The sequence below is a fragment of the Malaclemys terrapin genome, chromosome 5 (assembly GCF_027887155.1).
Source record: "Malaclemys terrapin pileata isolate rMalTer1 chromosome 5, rMalTer1.hap1, whole genome shotgun sequence".
In the NCBI taxonomy this organism is placed as follows: Eukaryota; Metazoa; Chordata; order Testudines; family Emydidae; genus Malaclemys; species Malaclemys terrapin.
The window spans coordinates 69,479,167-69,495,758 of NC_071509.1; the positions used below are offsets into that span (position 1 = coordinate 69,479,167).

General features: G+C 39.4%; 1 long non-coding RNA gene across 2 annotated transcripts in view; it reads right to left on the bottom strand.

Moving 5' to 3' along the window:
* Nucleotides 1-16,592, bottom strand: part of LOC128837874 (uncharacterized) — a 98,243-nt gene that overhangs the window by 41,102 nt on the left and 40,549 nt on the right. For both annotated transcript variants that reach the window (XR_008445046.1, XR_008445048.1), the window contains exon 4: nucleotides 10,509-10,635. This is a non-coding gene — a long non-coding RNA (uncharacterized LOC128837874). The remainder of the gene's footprint in view (nucleotides 1-10,508; nucleotides 10,636-16,592) is intronic.

Genomic DNA, 16,592 nt, shown 5'->3' on the forward strand with positions numbered 1-16,592 from the left:
TAGAGACAATTTTTTATTTCAGAAGGTGGATACAGCTACAAGGGGAGAGGCTGTTCTAGATTTGATTTTGACAAATAGAGAGGAACTGGTTGAGAGTTTGAAAGTGGAAGGCAGATTGGGTGAAAGTGATCATGAAACAATAGAGTTCATGATTCTAAGGAATGGTAGGAGGGAGAACAGCAAAATAAGGACAATATATTTCAAGAAGGCAGACTTTAGCCAACTCGGGGAGTTGGTAGGTAAGATCCCATGGGAAGCAAGTCTATGGGGAAAAACAATAGAAGACAGTTGGCAATTTTTCAAAAAGACATTAAGGGCACAAGAGGAAACTATCCCACTGCATAAGAAAGATAGGAAGTATGGCAAGAGACCACCCTGGCTTAACCAGAAGATCTTCAATGATCTAAAAATCAAAAAAGAGTCCTACAAAAAGTGGAAATTAGGTCAAATTACAAAGGATAAATATAAACAAAAAACACAAGTATGTATGGACAAAATTATAAAGGTCAAGGCACAAAACAAGATCAAAATAGCCAGAGACATAAAGGGTAACAAGAAAACATTCTACAAATACATTAGAAGCAAGAGGAAAACCAAGGACAGGGTAGGCCCATTATTCAGTGAGGAAGGAAAAATAACAACAGAAAATGTGGAAATGGCAGAGGTGCTTAATGACTTCTTTGTTTCGGTTTTCACCAAGAAGGTTAGTGGTGATTGGACGTCTAACATAGTGAATGCCAGTGAAAATGAGGTAGGAACAGAGGAGGCTAAAATGGGGAAAGAACAAGTTAAAATTTACTTGGACAAATTAGATGTCTTCAAGTCACCAGGGCCTGATGAAATGCATCCTAGAATACTCAAGGAGCTGACTGAGGAGATATCTGAGCCATTAGCAATTATCTTTGAGAAGTCATGGAAGAGGTGAGACATTCCAGAAGACTGAAAAAGGGCAAATATAGTCCCCATCTATAAAAAGGGAAATAAGGACAACCCAGGAAATTACAGATCAGTCAGCTTAATTTCCGTACCTGGAAAGATAATGGAGCAAATAATTAAGCAATCGATTTGCAAACATCTAGAAGATAATAAGGTGATAAGTAACAGTCAGCATGGATTTGTCAAAAACAATCATGTCAAACCAACCTGATAGCTTTCTTTGACAGGGTAACAAGCCTTGTCAATGGGGGGAAGTGGTATCTTCACTTTAGTAAAGCTTTTGATACTATCTCACATGACCTTCTCATAAACAAACTAGGGAAATGCAACCTAGATGGAGCTACTATAAGGTTGGTGCAAAACTAGTTGGAAAACCATTCTCAGAGAGTAGTTATCAGTGGTTCACAGGCATGCTGGAAGGGCATAACGAATGGGGTCCCGCCGGGACCAGTTCTGGGTCTGTTTGTGTTCAATATCTTCATCAATGATACATAATGGCAGAGAGAGTACACTTATAAAGTTTGCGGATGATACCAAGCTGGGAGGGGCTGCAAGTGCTTTGGAGGATAGGATTAAAATTCAAAATGATCTGGACAAACTTGAGAAATGGTCTGAAGTAAATAGAATGAAATTCAATAAGGACAAATGCAAAGTACTCCATTTAGGAAGGAACAATCAGTTGCACACATACAAAATGGGAAATAACTGCCTAGGAAGGAGAACTGCAGAAAGGGATCTGGGGGTCATAGTGGACCACAAGCTAAATATGAGTCAACAGTGTAATGCTGTTGCAAAAAAAGCGAACATCATTCTAAGATGTATTAGCAGGAGTTATAAGCAAGACACAAGAAGTAATTATTCCTTTCTACTCCGCACTGATTAGGCCTCAACTGGAGTATTGTGTCCAGTTCTGGGCACCAAATTTCAGAAATGATGTGGACAAATTGGTGAGAGTCCAGAGAAGAAAAAAAAATGATTAAAGGTCTAGGAAACATGACGTGTGAGGGAAGATTGAAAACATTGGGTTTGTTTGGTCTGGAAAAGAGAAGACTGAGAGGGGAGATAATAACCTTTTATATACTTGAAAACTGTTGTTACAAGGAGGAGGAAGAAAAATTGTTTTTCTTAACCTCTGAGAATAGGACAAGAAGCAATGGGCTTAAATTTCAGCAAGGGAGGTTTAGGTTGGACATTAGGAAAAACATCCTAACTGTCAGGGTAGTAAAGCACTGGAATAAATTGCCTAGAGAGGTTGTGGAATCTCCATCATTGGAGATTTTTAAGAGCCGGTTAGACAAACACCTGTCAGGAATGGTCCAGATAATACTTAGTCCTGCCATGAGTGCAGAGGACTGGACTAGATGATCTCTCGAGCTCCCTTTCAGTTCTATGATTCTATGTAAGGAAAGGAACTAAGGGGGAAGGAAGGGAAGCTTGTACACAGATACTCTCTGTTTACTATTTACTACAAAACCAAACCATGTAACTTGCTGCCCTTCGCTATAAAGACTATATAGAAAAAGTGCCAAAGACATTTATGAACTACTTTCTGATGTATATCAGGCATGTAACTGGATAGTAAGCAGTCTATTTATATTTGTACCACTATCATATTACCTGTAAGAAATTAACTTTTAAAACTGTGTGCCTCGTATCTTATATAGATCTCAACTTTAAAGGATGTTCTAGTTACCTCTTCTTTTGACCTGCAATTAAAATGTATTACCAAAAATACCACTAACTATTTCTCTTGTGACTTCCTATCCTAGAGAGGCAGCTATAGAAGAAATAAGAAAACTCATGTTTTTTTTTTTTATCTGAATTGGATACGTCCTGCACTGATTTAAAGGACTGACTAGGGAAGATGATGTACTGGGTAAGGCTTAATGAATTCAGCTCTGCAGCTGTTCTAATGCCAGTGGGGAGCTAGCTAAGTGAATTATTACCTATTGCACTATTTCCTTCTGTCTTAAATCATTATCCATCTAGCTCTAGTTACTTACATACAGTAGTAAAGCAAGACACACCCAACTTATCATACAGCCCTATGTACAGACATCAATACATCAGATAAATTATTTGTCATTTTTCTACAGAAGTTATTCTCACAATTCCCAATCAAGTTGTGACAGTTTTAAGGGCACCTAGGACTGAGAGTCATCCTTTTAAATCCTGCCTCCAGTGAGAGGGAGCCTTTCTTGTGGTTGGTCAATATCAGGTCCCTGATCCCACCAACCTTTCAGCCATTCAAGCACTGTCCTCTGGGCTATTCCAGCCCTGTCCTTGCCTTGCAGGTTAACAATAGGCGCACCCCAGCCCCCAAGTCCCTTTGAAGCATTCCCTTGTGATATTTAGCCCCTGCCACTGGCTACTGACAGAAATTCCAATTCTTCTGCATCCAAAGGTGCAGTGTATCTCAGTTTACCAGTTCTACATCAAACTACCACTCCTGTAAACTACACAGCACTTGTGAGCATTTATAATAAAAGAAAGGTAGGTTTATTTTTGAAAGAATAAATATTTAACTAAAAGTGAGAGAAACAACTGGTTTCAACACAAAACAAAATCATAAAACACAAACCTGGGTCTATACTTATCAACAGTTATCTTTTCTATCTCATAAAGTAAGTTTCCCCCCAGAGTTTAGTCTGTTGCAGAGTTGGCTGGCTTCATAGGAACCAGGACCCAAATTCATGAAAGCACTCCTCACCTTAAGAGGTTTCCAGCATGCCTTTCCTTACACTATGTTATACTGAAACATTCTTGTATCTTTATTCATAGCCAGGGTGATCTTCTGCCTGCTATAATGTTCCTTTTCACCTCCAAGTGGGTTTTGATTGTTTGCAATGGTCTTTGATGGTTTTCCATTTCTGGGATGTGGTAAGGGTAGACAATACAACCTCGCATTACCTCTCAGGCTGGCTAGGGAAGGGTGAGGACTCCCCCTTGCTTGAATCTGTCATCACCAAGACACATTACCTCCCTGGTGACTAATTTCTACTCCAGATCCATAAAGCATACTTTCAATATAAATTACATTATTCCTGAAAATTAACTGAACATGCATCTCTCGGTGATTATGAATCTTCACAAGTTATGAGCTTTCTGTAGTTATCTTACATGGATAAATGTACTGCAAGAAATGGGTTTGGTTTAGTGAGTTCGTCAGGTCTGAGGTAAGAGTTATTTGCAAAGAACAGCGGACTCTTTGCCAAGGGGGGAAAGGGGTCTATGTCACAGCTGAAACAAATAGGTTATTAACTATCAGTTTACAGCCAACTGAGCAGTATTAAATAGATAATACAAATGGCTAAAATAGCTGTTTATTTCTGTATGCAGTGCAAAAATAACTTCTGGCTAACATTTTTTTTATTTGGTGTCTGAAGCGAGGCTCCTAAATTGCTAAATAGGCACCTAACTAGAAACAATCTGATTTTTGAAATGTACTGAATAGCTCCCAGTAACTACAAAGACTGCATTGATTTTAATGAGTTGGATCATGCCCTATTATTTTAATTATATATTTACATGGTATGGTTCAGCCCTGCATAACATACAAAATGTAGCAGTATGGGGATCTGTTCTTATATACAGCAGGGTTCATTAAAATAGATATTCTAATGCTGGCAGGTTGATAATGTCTGGCTGACATCAATCACAGACCTGGTTAAAGCTGGTGGTTGTGCAAACCACCTTTCTTTTAGTCTAAATGGAAGGAGCAATTAAGTCCTTTTACGGGAATAGCTAAAAACAATTGAAGCTATTACCCTAGGCAATTGGTCCCATGGCAAAGCCTAAGCAGTGTTAAGCTATGTGGTCTGAAGGGTTTCCTGAGCACTAGTTACAAAAGCAGGGGCTAGGGCAGGGCCGCCCCCAGCCCCCAGCACGGCAGGGGAGGGTGGCCGGAGCCCCGGGGGGAGGGCAGCGAGCCCCGGCTGCGGCTCTGCTCTCCCCGGCGGCGAGCCCCAGACGGGGCTCCGCTCTCCCCGGCGGCCAGAGAGCCGGTGGGAGGGCAGCGAGCCCCAGCCGGGGCTCCGCTCTCCCCGGCGGCGAGCCCCAGCCGGGGCTCCGCTCTCCCCGGCGGCCAGAGCGCCGGGGGGAGGGCAGCGAGCCCTGGTCGGGGCTCCGCTGTCCCCGGCGGCCAGAGCGCCGGGGGGAGGGCAGCAAGCCCTGGTCGGGGCTCTGCTGTCCCCGGCAGGCAGAGCGCCAGGGGGAGGGCAGCGAGCCCGCCGCGGCTCCGCTGTCCCCGGCGGCCGGAGCACCGCGCGGCCCCCCTCCAGGTGCCGCCCCAAGCACAAGCTTGGTGGGCTGGTGCCTGGAGCTGGCCCTGGGCTAGGGAATTGTTTGGCAAACTGTGGATGCGAGAGGGGAGAAAGCCATCAGACAGGGAGAGAAGTAGTAATGAATGTAGTCCTGAGAGGGAGCAGAGAGACAGAGCTCCTTTGGTCACAGGCCTGGCTGGAAAGGCAGCCTTGGAAATTGTGAGCAAGGAAACTGCCTACTGTGTTCAGGGAAACAGGACTTTGCATACATTCTTTATAAATAAGCAGGACTGCACCAAAGAATATACCTGATTTGTATCATGCATTTCTCCTTCCAGTGGAAGCAACCCAGCTAAGTCCTGAATACTGACTAATACAAAAACAGGCCAAAAAGGCAATGATATTTACTACACGCCAGTATTTGTTGTAATTTGTAGACTTTTAATGGGACATATCACCATAAATTTAATTACTGTAGAGGGTAAATGTCCAGTGTCTAATGGCATTTATTAGATTCTGCAATTGATTTTAGTTCTAATTTATTTACTGATGCATAGACTTTTCTGTTACTCTAATTACCATAGAATCTGAGAGCTTCACAAACTGTGAATTTATCCTCTATGATACAGGGAGGTATTATTATTACCTACAGTTCACAGATGGGGAACTGAAGCACAGCAGGATTAAATGATTTTAGCATCTCAAAAATAACCTGCAAGGAAATTAACAGACAGAAGCCCCAATTCTACAACATTTTACTCATAGCCAGTAGCACCTATTCATGTAAGCTGTCCCATTGGCAACCATGATGTTTAAAATCATGATTTGTTTATAGTCACACTCAGGAGTTCTTCAATTATACAGAAAAAATGTAGATTCTAAATTATATCCATGGCTTAGGTCTAAGAGAATTGTTATGCTGCTATTAATGATATCTGACAGGTGTTATAATATGTTACAAAAGTGGCAGACACCCAGTGTTGTACAGAGGATCCACATAGAAATATTCAGGGCAGCCACTTAGTAGCCAAGTCAAAAAGTTTCAGATGTGTCAATTCAAAATAAAACTATTGATAACACAGCAACATCACTATACAACTTGCTTAAACACAAGAGAAATGGAAGTTACTTTCATATGTTTAAAACTGTGTATTTTGTCAATAGACTATGCCTTCTCTTGACATATTAATCACACCTTTACTTTCTTAGGGTGTGTACACCATATGCTCCAAGAGTCAGATTCAGGAAGTTAAACTTGCCTTTAGATGCCAGGTGTCTAACTATAACATAACTTTCTTTCACTGTACAGAAAATAGAGGAAAATCTTTGGATTCAACCTATGAGCATTGCAGTGTGGAGCAGAAAAGATGCAAATTCATCACTGACCTACTTCAGCTTTGCAAATGTTTGTAGAAGTTGATCATAAAATTATAATATTCTGAAAAAAAGCAGTAATAGATGGGAACTCTCCGTATGAGCTATCAAAACCAGGGGTGGCTCTATGTTTTTTGCTGCCACAAGCACGGCAGTCAGACGGGCTTCGGTGGCATGCCTACGGGCAGTCCACAGGCACACGGATTCGGCGGCGTTTCTGCGGGTCATCTGCCGGTCCCGCCGCCGAATTCGTGGGACCAGCAGCAGACTTCCCGCAGGCTGCGCTGGTGCCTGGAGCCGCCCCTGATCAAAACCTTGTGTAATAGCAGCTATATCCATGTAATCTTTGTTTCCATGAATAGTTATATCTATTTTTGGATACAAAATCACAAATAAAATGTGCAATAAGTTCAGAATATTTTTTGCCATTCACAACTGCAAGCTATGTCATGATCATACTTTATAGTGCCTATATTTGTCTGTTATGCTGATTCTTCAGGATCTAATACACATCTAGAAATAAAGGATTATATTAATCCTTACTTAATCAGTTTACACATGCAATTTTTCAGGTTTTTGTATTTATCTACTATCCAGAACTTTTCTGTATGTAACTATATATTTACAAAATCATTTGATTTTTTCCCCTCAAGTAGACTTTGCTGTTTGGAAGTCCAGCATGATTAAAATTAATTGTTTATAGAAAAAAAACCACAATTAGGTAAGATAGAGTGGAAGAAACTACCTCCGCTGTTATAGTAGTTTCCATTTATTTTTATAGGTGTGGAAAATATATTATATATGGTACACAAGCTGGTGAATTTTCATATTAATGACTAAGGATTCCAATTACATTTAGACTTTACTGAAACTCTAGACAAAAAGTGTTTTATCCTGGACAAGCAGATCAGAGGAAATCTGAGTCCACTCCAATATGGCAGATGGGAATTTGCTGAACAGAACCTGAACATGACCGATTCAGATCTGCAGGCTTCCTATTTGTCATGATGTTGAACACTCATCCTGTTAGGGTGCAAATGTCATGTTGTTGAACACTATGTTGTATGAATTGATGCCTAGAATTCATAGATGGTAGCTGCTTCCCTGTGAAACCCCAGAAAGCCGGAAGCCCTACAAAACACCGGTTCATGTGGAATTGTTGAATGGTGTTTAAATCAAATGTGTAAACACAATCATGTCAATTTTAGGAATGCTAGTAACCAAACCTCTAGAGGTTTCAATCCCTTTTTCCTCATCGCCATTAGTAAAAGAGGTGTGCAGTCTGCACCTGTCAAGGAGGAGCAGTGTATGCTCAGTGCCAGCCCCTACAGAGCAAACAACAAATAAAAGAGTTAAAGCCAATGGCAGTAACCATTCAACTTTTCAAGAGCACATTTTAGGGCCACAGCAGTCTGTTAGCATGCATTTGAATATCTCTGAGTTTAATTTAATAGAGTGCCTTCTTTTAGTAATTATTATATTTTAAACCAGTAAGCTTCTGCAGTCCTTATGCCCCATGGGTAAACTTTTGTTTTAAAGATGGAAATAAAGTCTGTATCTCTATACCAGCTGGATACTATTCTGTATTAATTGACTCTGCAAAGTCCAGCTATAGGCACATCATATGTATCATTCTGAAAAATAGCTTTTGAAAACACATCATCTTCCCCCTGCAACTAGGGTGACCAGACAGCAAGTGTGAAAAATTGGGACAGCGGGTGGGGGGTAATAGGCACCTATAGAAGACAAAGACCCAAATATCAGGACTGCCCCTATAAAATCGGGACATCTGGTCACCCTACCTGCAACTATTAGATCCTGTGGGTCTCCAGAATTTTGCTGTATCTGTGTGTTTAAATGGGTGATTGCAGTCAGAACTCTATTTGAGTATCTTCTGCTGCACTTCCATTCTCCACTAAGCTCTCCAGATCCAAATTTCATATTCCTTTTTGCTGAGAGGCCTGTCAAAGTGGATAGAATTAGCCACAAACATTCATTCTACAGCTGATTAGAGGAAGCAGTGTTTGCATCCTACATGAGTTATGTTTAGGCTATGGTTCAGATTTGATGGAGTCAAAATTGCACAATTTGTTCTTAAGAGATTTTAGCTCCGAATAGTGAAATATCATTAGTGCATCTGTTTTTTATAGGTTTTATAAGGTTGGTTGAAATTTCCCCAATGGTTTAACAAGCTCTTAATCAGAATTGGAAAATATTCCTTTCACTCCCTTTCTATGTTTGGGCCTGACCTGTAACTTCAGAAATAGGATTACAAATACTAGAAATACATACATGAAATCTGGAGTAAAATTTCTTAGCATTTCTTTGCATTATCTAAAGTAGCCTGTTGTACTTATGTTGATGGAGTAAATGGGCCCAGGGAGTCAAACGTGTTAACATAATCCTAAAATTGTCCAATATTAAATAGTTTTAAGCAAGGTTCAGAATACAGAGACCCCATCCTGCTTAATACCATGGCAAACACACTATTAAAAATCCTTTAAAACATTTTATCATTATCATCATCTTGTTACCATTATGGCTCTGGTGTTTAGGAGAGTTACAAAGCTCAACCACTCCTGTCTGTTTCTGGCATTTTATTATAGTTACAGAAAAAGGAAAAAAAAGCTAAAACATTTTAAATGTAAAGTATTAAATAAGGCTTTAATTATAACAATATGTCTTGCTCCCTTCAACTGGAGAGAGTTTTAAGAAAGAGCCCCCTCATCTGACAGTCTCTTGGATTAGAATATCTGTCCTTTTGGAAAAAAAGAGAAGTTAGTTGAGATGTGCAGGAGACGCTGCTGCTGTTAAAGTCTGATCCTGTTTCCTAGAAGACAAAACAAGACACACACAAAAGAAAGGGGAAAGAAAAAGAACAGCAAAAATAGAAAATGCCTTTTCTGTCACTGGTGTTGATGTTCACTTGTAACCCCACTGCTTTAGAAACACAGGCATGGTACATGGTCTTGTGAGCCATTCCAACACCTGGAAAACTTGTACCACCAGCAGGCTATATAGAGAATTGTTTTTACTTGCGTCTTTCTGGTCATAAACTTTCTGGATAATTTTGTAAAATACAGTCTTGACCATTTAAGCCAGACTCTTATTAGACAGAAGGCAAAAGGAGAGAGAAAAAGTAACTTGGGGAAGGAAAAGGACACAGTAGATGTGTGGGTAGGGGAGGTAAATGACAAAGTTTCACATCCCAGATGATGGTTGGGATTTAGCAAAGCCATTGGACTTGGCGATATCATCTAGGTCCTACCCTCTGGCCCTGTCTGGTCTGGACATCTCTTAGGATCAAAACAAAGAAGGCCCAATAGCGTCACGGTAGATTCCAAGAGACGGGGGGAGGGGTTGCAGTCATGATTGTAAAGCTTGCTGTTTCCCTCTCTTAAACTGTTGCAATTGCTTCTTTTTGGTTTTGAAAACCCAAAATGGGAGTGATGGGTGGAATAGCCCATCCCTCTTTATTTTGTTCACTACCTAATTTCCAACATTCCGATTTTGGTTCATTGATTTCTGGTCCCACACTTTTCTTGTTTACCAAGCGTGATCTTAACACAGTCCTTGAATTATATCAGTAGGCCTTTTTGTTTGTACTAATTCAGTCTGTCTCCCTTTTCCATATCCCCCGCACCCATCAAAATTTATCATTATATGTCATTGTGACATTTAATGAACTTTCACTTCTCACAGCTAAACTCACAGTTAGGGTAAAATTGTAGACCCAAATTATTACAACATGCTCTTAGTCAGAATAGCATGTTCTTTTGGTTCCTCTTTCACATGTAATTAGCCAAGAACCTTCTGGCTACATGTGACTTTTAAATAAATATATATAGAGAGAGACCAATTAAACATAAGATCCAAATATAGTACATCAACTTCCCTACTGATATAATAAAAGAGAAGCCAGTAGCCTTTACTCACCTTCGATTCTTGCCATGTTCAACCCTGTTCAGGCCTACTGCTGCCTTCATACACCCGGAAAACCCTGATTGCATTGGAGGAGTCATAAAAGGTCATCTCTCTGAAGAGTGTTCTGGGTAGAGGTGGACTGTAAACCAACAGGCCAACATAGAGCATTAAAAATAGTTCAACAGCTTACAGGATTTCAATCTTTTTCTTCAAGGATGGGTTTATTTCTCAAAACTAAAACAGTCCAACATAAATCAAACACATAAACCAGCTCTTGCTGCTTGGACAATTTCAAGGTCCTTTTCCCCTGAGCCAGGACCTCCTTAGAGGTGTCACTCCTTCAATTGGGCTGCTTATTGGCCTCTTATCTAAGGACTAAATGACCAGCAGGCTATCACCTGCTAGACAGAATATTAGTCACAAGTGGGGGATAAGTCCATCTCTACCTTAAAGGCTATTCCCGCTGTGACAATCACTATGGAAATGGTAGGCAACCTGCAGCACTTCAGGGTAATCTGCTGGCAGGCCATGAGACACTGTTTACATTGACTGTCCACAGGTATTGTTATGCTCATACAAATTACACGGGATCTTAATAGAGGAAGGTAAATACACAGCATTTATTGAGAATACCACAGTTAGCATATACTTTTTAGATACACACACACATATATATATACACAGTCCTGCCAGTGATGTTAATAGTTACCAGTCTGTTGTAGCTCGAGTCAATCTAATGGCCAGTTAGATTGAGCATGAGTGTGGAGTTGGGTTCTGTCGGTCGTGATCCGGTGCTCTGAGGCTTTGCAGAACTGAACCCAGAGTTCCATGGCAAAACACCCCAGCTTTATAGGTGTAAATTCCCATTTGAGTCCATGGATTTTGCAATGTCATCCTGTAGTCATTAGTCCTTAAGTGGTGTTATCATTTGATGGTTATTGTCGGGCTTCCCATCGTTATCTCTTATTTGTTGTCTCGCCTTCAGGGGTGCCTGCCTCACCTCTGAGGTCGTCAATGCTGCTAACATGTTTAACATGTTAACATGTTTAACATTGGATACAGTGGATGTTTTCTGATTGTCTCCTGGTCTTTCCAAGTCTCTCACTTCTTCTTGACCATCTGGACATTTGTGATGGCATTCATACCTTATCTTTTCCGGATGCATGCATTCCTCATTCACACAAACAATCTCTTACAGAAACCTTCAAAGGTATACAGACAGCAGTATTGTATATTCAGCAGAATGCATTGTAAATCAAGCCTTGCTAAATCTTATAACTAAAACAATTCACATTGGGACTTCAGGCCCTCAACATTCTTCTAATCTTCTTAACATAGATACAATAGAGAATCCTGTCTCTTACTTCCTAATTTGTAATACACATAGGAAACCATAGTAGCTTTATAACTTATTCTAAAACAAAAGGGTGACCATAATCACTCATAAGGATTGTTCTGGTCTGTCATTCCTTTCTGCTTTTCAAAAGGGGTGGCTGACAGGATGAAATCAAATCATACATTAATTCTCATAGTACATTATAAAATCCAGCTCCTACAGCATGGCCACCTGCAGCTCCCAGTGACCGTGGTTCACCGTTCTCGGTCATTGGGAGCTGCGGGCAGCTGTGCCTGTGGACGGTCAATGTAAGCACTGTCTTGTGGCCCGCCAGCGGATTACCCTGATGGGCCGCAGGTTGCCCACCACTTCACTATGGCCATGCCTCACATATGTGGAGGAGAAGGGGGTGAAGAATTCCACCTACATCCTGAAAAACCCATCAGAATGCATCAGTGCATGATGAAGGATATCAGCGTATACATTTTAAAAAATAGACGTTATTCATATGGACTTCTTTTCAGCTAAAAAATGTAAGCATGTCTATCATTTCCACATCTATCATTTAAAGTTAGAGTTAGTCCCATTTGATTCGATGCTATATAAATCAATGTCTCTAGTATGAAAGAAAGGAGCAGTTTAAGTTCATTTGTTATGATTTTAATATAAATATGTACTCAATGTTGCCAAAAAAGTGTTTCCAATGGACTTAGAAATATGCTAAATTGCAGCCATAAAAAACAGGATATTAAGACAGTTGCTGATAATTTTGTTTCCTCTGAAACAAATAAAAATGGAAATTTATCTTGGCCTCTCATATGGTACTGACCATATGTTTCAAATCACACTTTGTTATCACTGCTAGAAGTACATATGAAATCACTAATATGTACAACAGATTTTTGTCAGCTATGTTCCAGAACTAAAAGTTATACTGCTTGAGCCAATAGCTTCCTTTCCAACATCTTTTATTTAATGTAAACTGTTTGTTTTCTGAGCTAATCATTGTTAGAAAGCCATTACAGTAAACAAATATCTTTATATTAATAGGATCCTTAAAAATATATATGATTTCTGGGTGAAGATAAACTCATTTTCAGTTCGGCTCGTGTGGAAAGCAAAGCAAGGACAGATGTGAAATGAACATATGCAATCTTAATATTGTGATGTATACATATTATAGAGGCATCTTGAAGTCCCTATCAGGATTAGGAGCCATTATGCTGGGCACTCTTTATTTTACAATCCCAGCAACACTCCCAGTTGAAGTATACAGTCACAATAATGTTTACTTCCAAAATACTGATATTTATCAGTTTGTTTATATACACATGCACATCATACACATTACAAAACAAAAACATACACATTAATTAGAAATGTGTATATAAGGCCCTGAGAGAGGGCTATGTTTTGCCTTGTTGGCAGTCAGCACTAAGAAGTCCATTTTGATTGCACAAGATGTGTGTATCTTCCATCCACTCACAGGGCCTAGACCAAACTTACAGTGTAACTCCAAAGTCAAGAAAGTTACAAGGGGATTGTTTGGTATAAATGATCATATAAGCTATACATCGTTCAGATGCTGAAGTGGAGCATTAAAGTAGTGTATCATGAATGCACCATTTTGGTATTTAGTGGATATGCAAAATGAATGTAACTTTTCCATGTCCTGTGCTCCATCTCATACCTTTCTGTTTGTTGGTTTTTCCCATCCAACCTTCCACTGTGTAAGTAACTCACTCTGAATACCTGTTCAATGCCATTTCACTCAAACTTCACTCCTTTCAAAGTAGCTGCTGTCCCAATTTTGGAAAAAAACTTCTCAAGTTGCATTTTAAGCAACTTTACAGTTTACAACTACTATGATGCTTCTAACAATTTCATCTCTACCTGAGGAGTTGTCCATTTTACATAAATGGAGTGGGTTCCCTTTTCTTGTAAAATTGTATCATTTTATAAAGTAGGGCCCAATTCTCCAACTTGCTCTGAGCAGTTGGACCTCTGCACCTGGGTCAAGTCCTATTGACATGAACACATATAAAACAAGTCATGAGATCAGGGTGTAAAGCAGCATGATATTTTTCCATTCAGTGTGTCAGCAAAACTTACTGAATAGAATTAAAAGTTGGGATAGGGAGGCTAATTAATAGAGCAGTACTGGATCTACGATTTTAGAAAGGCTGGGAAGGATGATTCAGGGATTGTGACTATATATATGGCATGGGATGTCTCAGACAAGAAATGACTCCATGTTATTTGTTTGCTTTCACATTTGCAGAGTAATAAAACAAATAAAACTAAAAACTATATCCTGCAAAAACACCTGGGAGTAGTTCTGGTGTGTTCTGATATGCAACATTTAATTTGGTTTCTCTGTACTGCATCTTTACATTTCTAAAAACTCTGACTGCCAGGGCAGTTGCCATTTGGGGGGCAGAGATGACACAGAATGGTGTAGGGGAAAACACTTTTCTCATTGACACTTTATTCTTTCTTATTGTGTTGTTTCCCTTAATCCAAAATGCGTCTCTCAGGAAAGCCATATGGTTGTTCTCTGTATATTGAGAAACATGACAGGTGTAGTGAGGCAGCAACCAGTGAAATTATGTCTTTTCACAAGGATACTTGGTCACCTTCATCTGAACTTTACAAAGCATATGCCAAATTCCGATTTAAGTGTATGTATGTAGTCCAAAATATGTGTAACTTCATCTCTGGGCTTGATTCAGTAAATATTATCTGTATCATACAAAGATGTAAAAGCCAAGTAAGGTCACAGATACTGGATTTGCAGCGTAACAGAATATGCTAGCATCACATGCATTTGGATTTGGGGATTTTTTTTGTTTTGTTTTGTTTTTCATTTATATAATTATCAACCATCCAAAAGGGTCTCATGAATCCTTTCTTCAGTTCTAAAGATATCATTACGGGGAGGAATTTTCTCAAAGTCTTTTATTAAAAACAAATTGAAGCAAATGCAAGCTGTCCAATGACCAAGCAAACCCACAGAGCCACAAGTGTCTGAAACCTCATACTAATCCTCAGTCTCAAGAGTGCTAGGCAGAGCGCCAGCACAAGGATTCACTCTGTGTTGGAACTTTACCCAACTCTTTTTATATTTGGTTCCATCTCTTTCCAGTGATCCTATGGGCATTGATTTTAATGATAACACTTAGCCAACACACAAACTAAACAAAATTCCTTGTTTTAGGAAATCATTAAGTTCTAAGAACTTTGAGTTTTAATCCTGGCTCTGTCACTGATTTGACGTGTGACCTTGAGCAAGCCACGTAGTCTCTATTTTTCAACCATAGGTAACTAAAGAAAGCTAAACATAATCATCTACACAAAAGTGGCTTCAGGCAGAGATGTTGGCCATTGGGAGTTGTGAGTGCTCAGCACTTCTCAGGATCAGGCCTTTAATAAAATTTTAGCAAAAATCTTAGAAAAACTCATACTATTTCATCTTTGCTCTAAAGACTATTTGTATGCATACTTTATGTAGGGAATTTGAGCATGGATCAGAATAAAATTATTTTAAACCTTTGTTTTGTATACATAAACCCCCAAATAAAAGTGAATGCTGGCATCTTTACTTTGTGAAAGACTGATCTATACTTTTTAGGTATTATAATATCAGAGGGTTTAAACTGAAATTAGAATTAAGTATTTCCAGCATTAAATGGAAGAAGATGCACAGTCTGAAACTGTCATCTCCTTCATGCCTTTAGCTCTGCTTAGCTTTTTCTGCATAATTTCTTTTGGGTATACAGATAGACACTGCTTTTGTATAAGCTACAAAGTCACAAAACTGGCCTTGCACTTCTTGACCTCAATAAAAATGTCAGCCATATCTGACATTGTAGTCAGATATATGAAACTTGCATGCAGCAATCAGGCAATGTTGCTTAATGCAAGGACTCTAGCAAACATTTGAAAAATGCTTAGACTGGATCAAATCAGAGGACAGTCTTCTAGAATTGTAGTGTTGGCTGCAGCAACAGTCAGTGTTTGGGGTTTTTTTTTTTTTAAGAAAAAGTCACTTTACTCAATTATATAGATCTACCATTATAGTGTGCCCATTGATATATTAAATCATTTTTTGCAGCTTTCTGTCACAAGAAGAAATGTCAGTAAGGGCCAGATTTAAAAAAAAAAAGTATATGGGAACCTAACTTCCGTTTACATGAATGAGAATTAGGCACTTAAATAGTTTTTAAAATCTAGCCCTAAATTCCTGGCTTGTTTTTTCTTCCTCAAGCCTGGTAAAAAAGATCATTTATATAATTATGATGACACGGCCAGAGCATGACTCCAGTTCCACAATGACATTACATGATGCAGCATGTGTTGCAATAGGAACATTACATAACATTTCAAATCAAATTTAGACTATGCCATATTTGTGTTATGGGCCTGATTCTGCTTTCACTTGCATCAAAGTAAATCAAGAGTAACTCCACTCTAGTCAATGGAGTTACACCAGTGTAAAACCAATGTAAGAGAAGAATCAGTCCTTATGTGTCCAAACTCTTGTACAAACATTAATTAATCCCTGTAAGACAAGATGCTGGTAAGTATTATCCTCATTTTACAAATAAAATTAGATTCAGGAAGCTAAATTCAGATCTCATTTGCAATAGGTGCAACCCCTCAGTTAAGTACATACCCAACATCAGAGCAAAATTTGCGCCAGATTGCCCAAAGCAGTGTGTTTGTGTCACTATCACCAGAACTCAAAAGTTCCTGGCTAC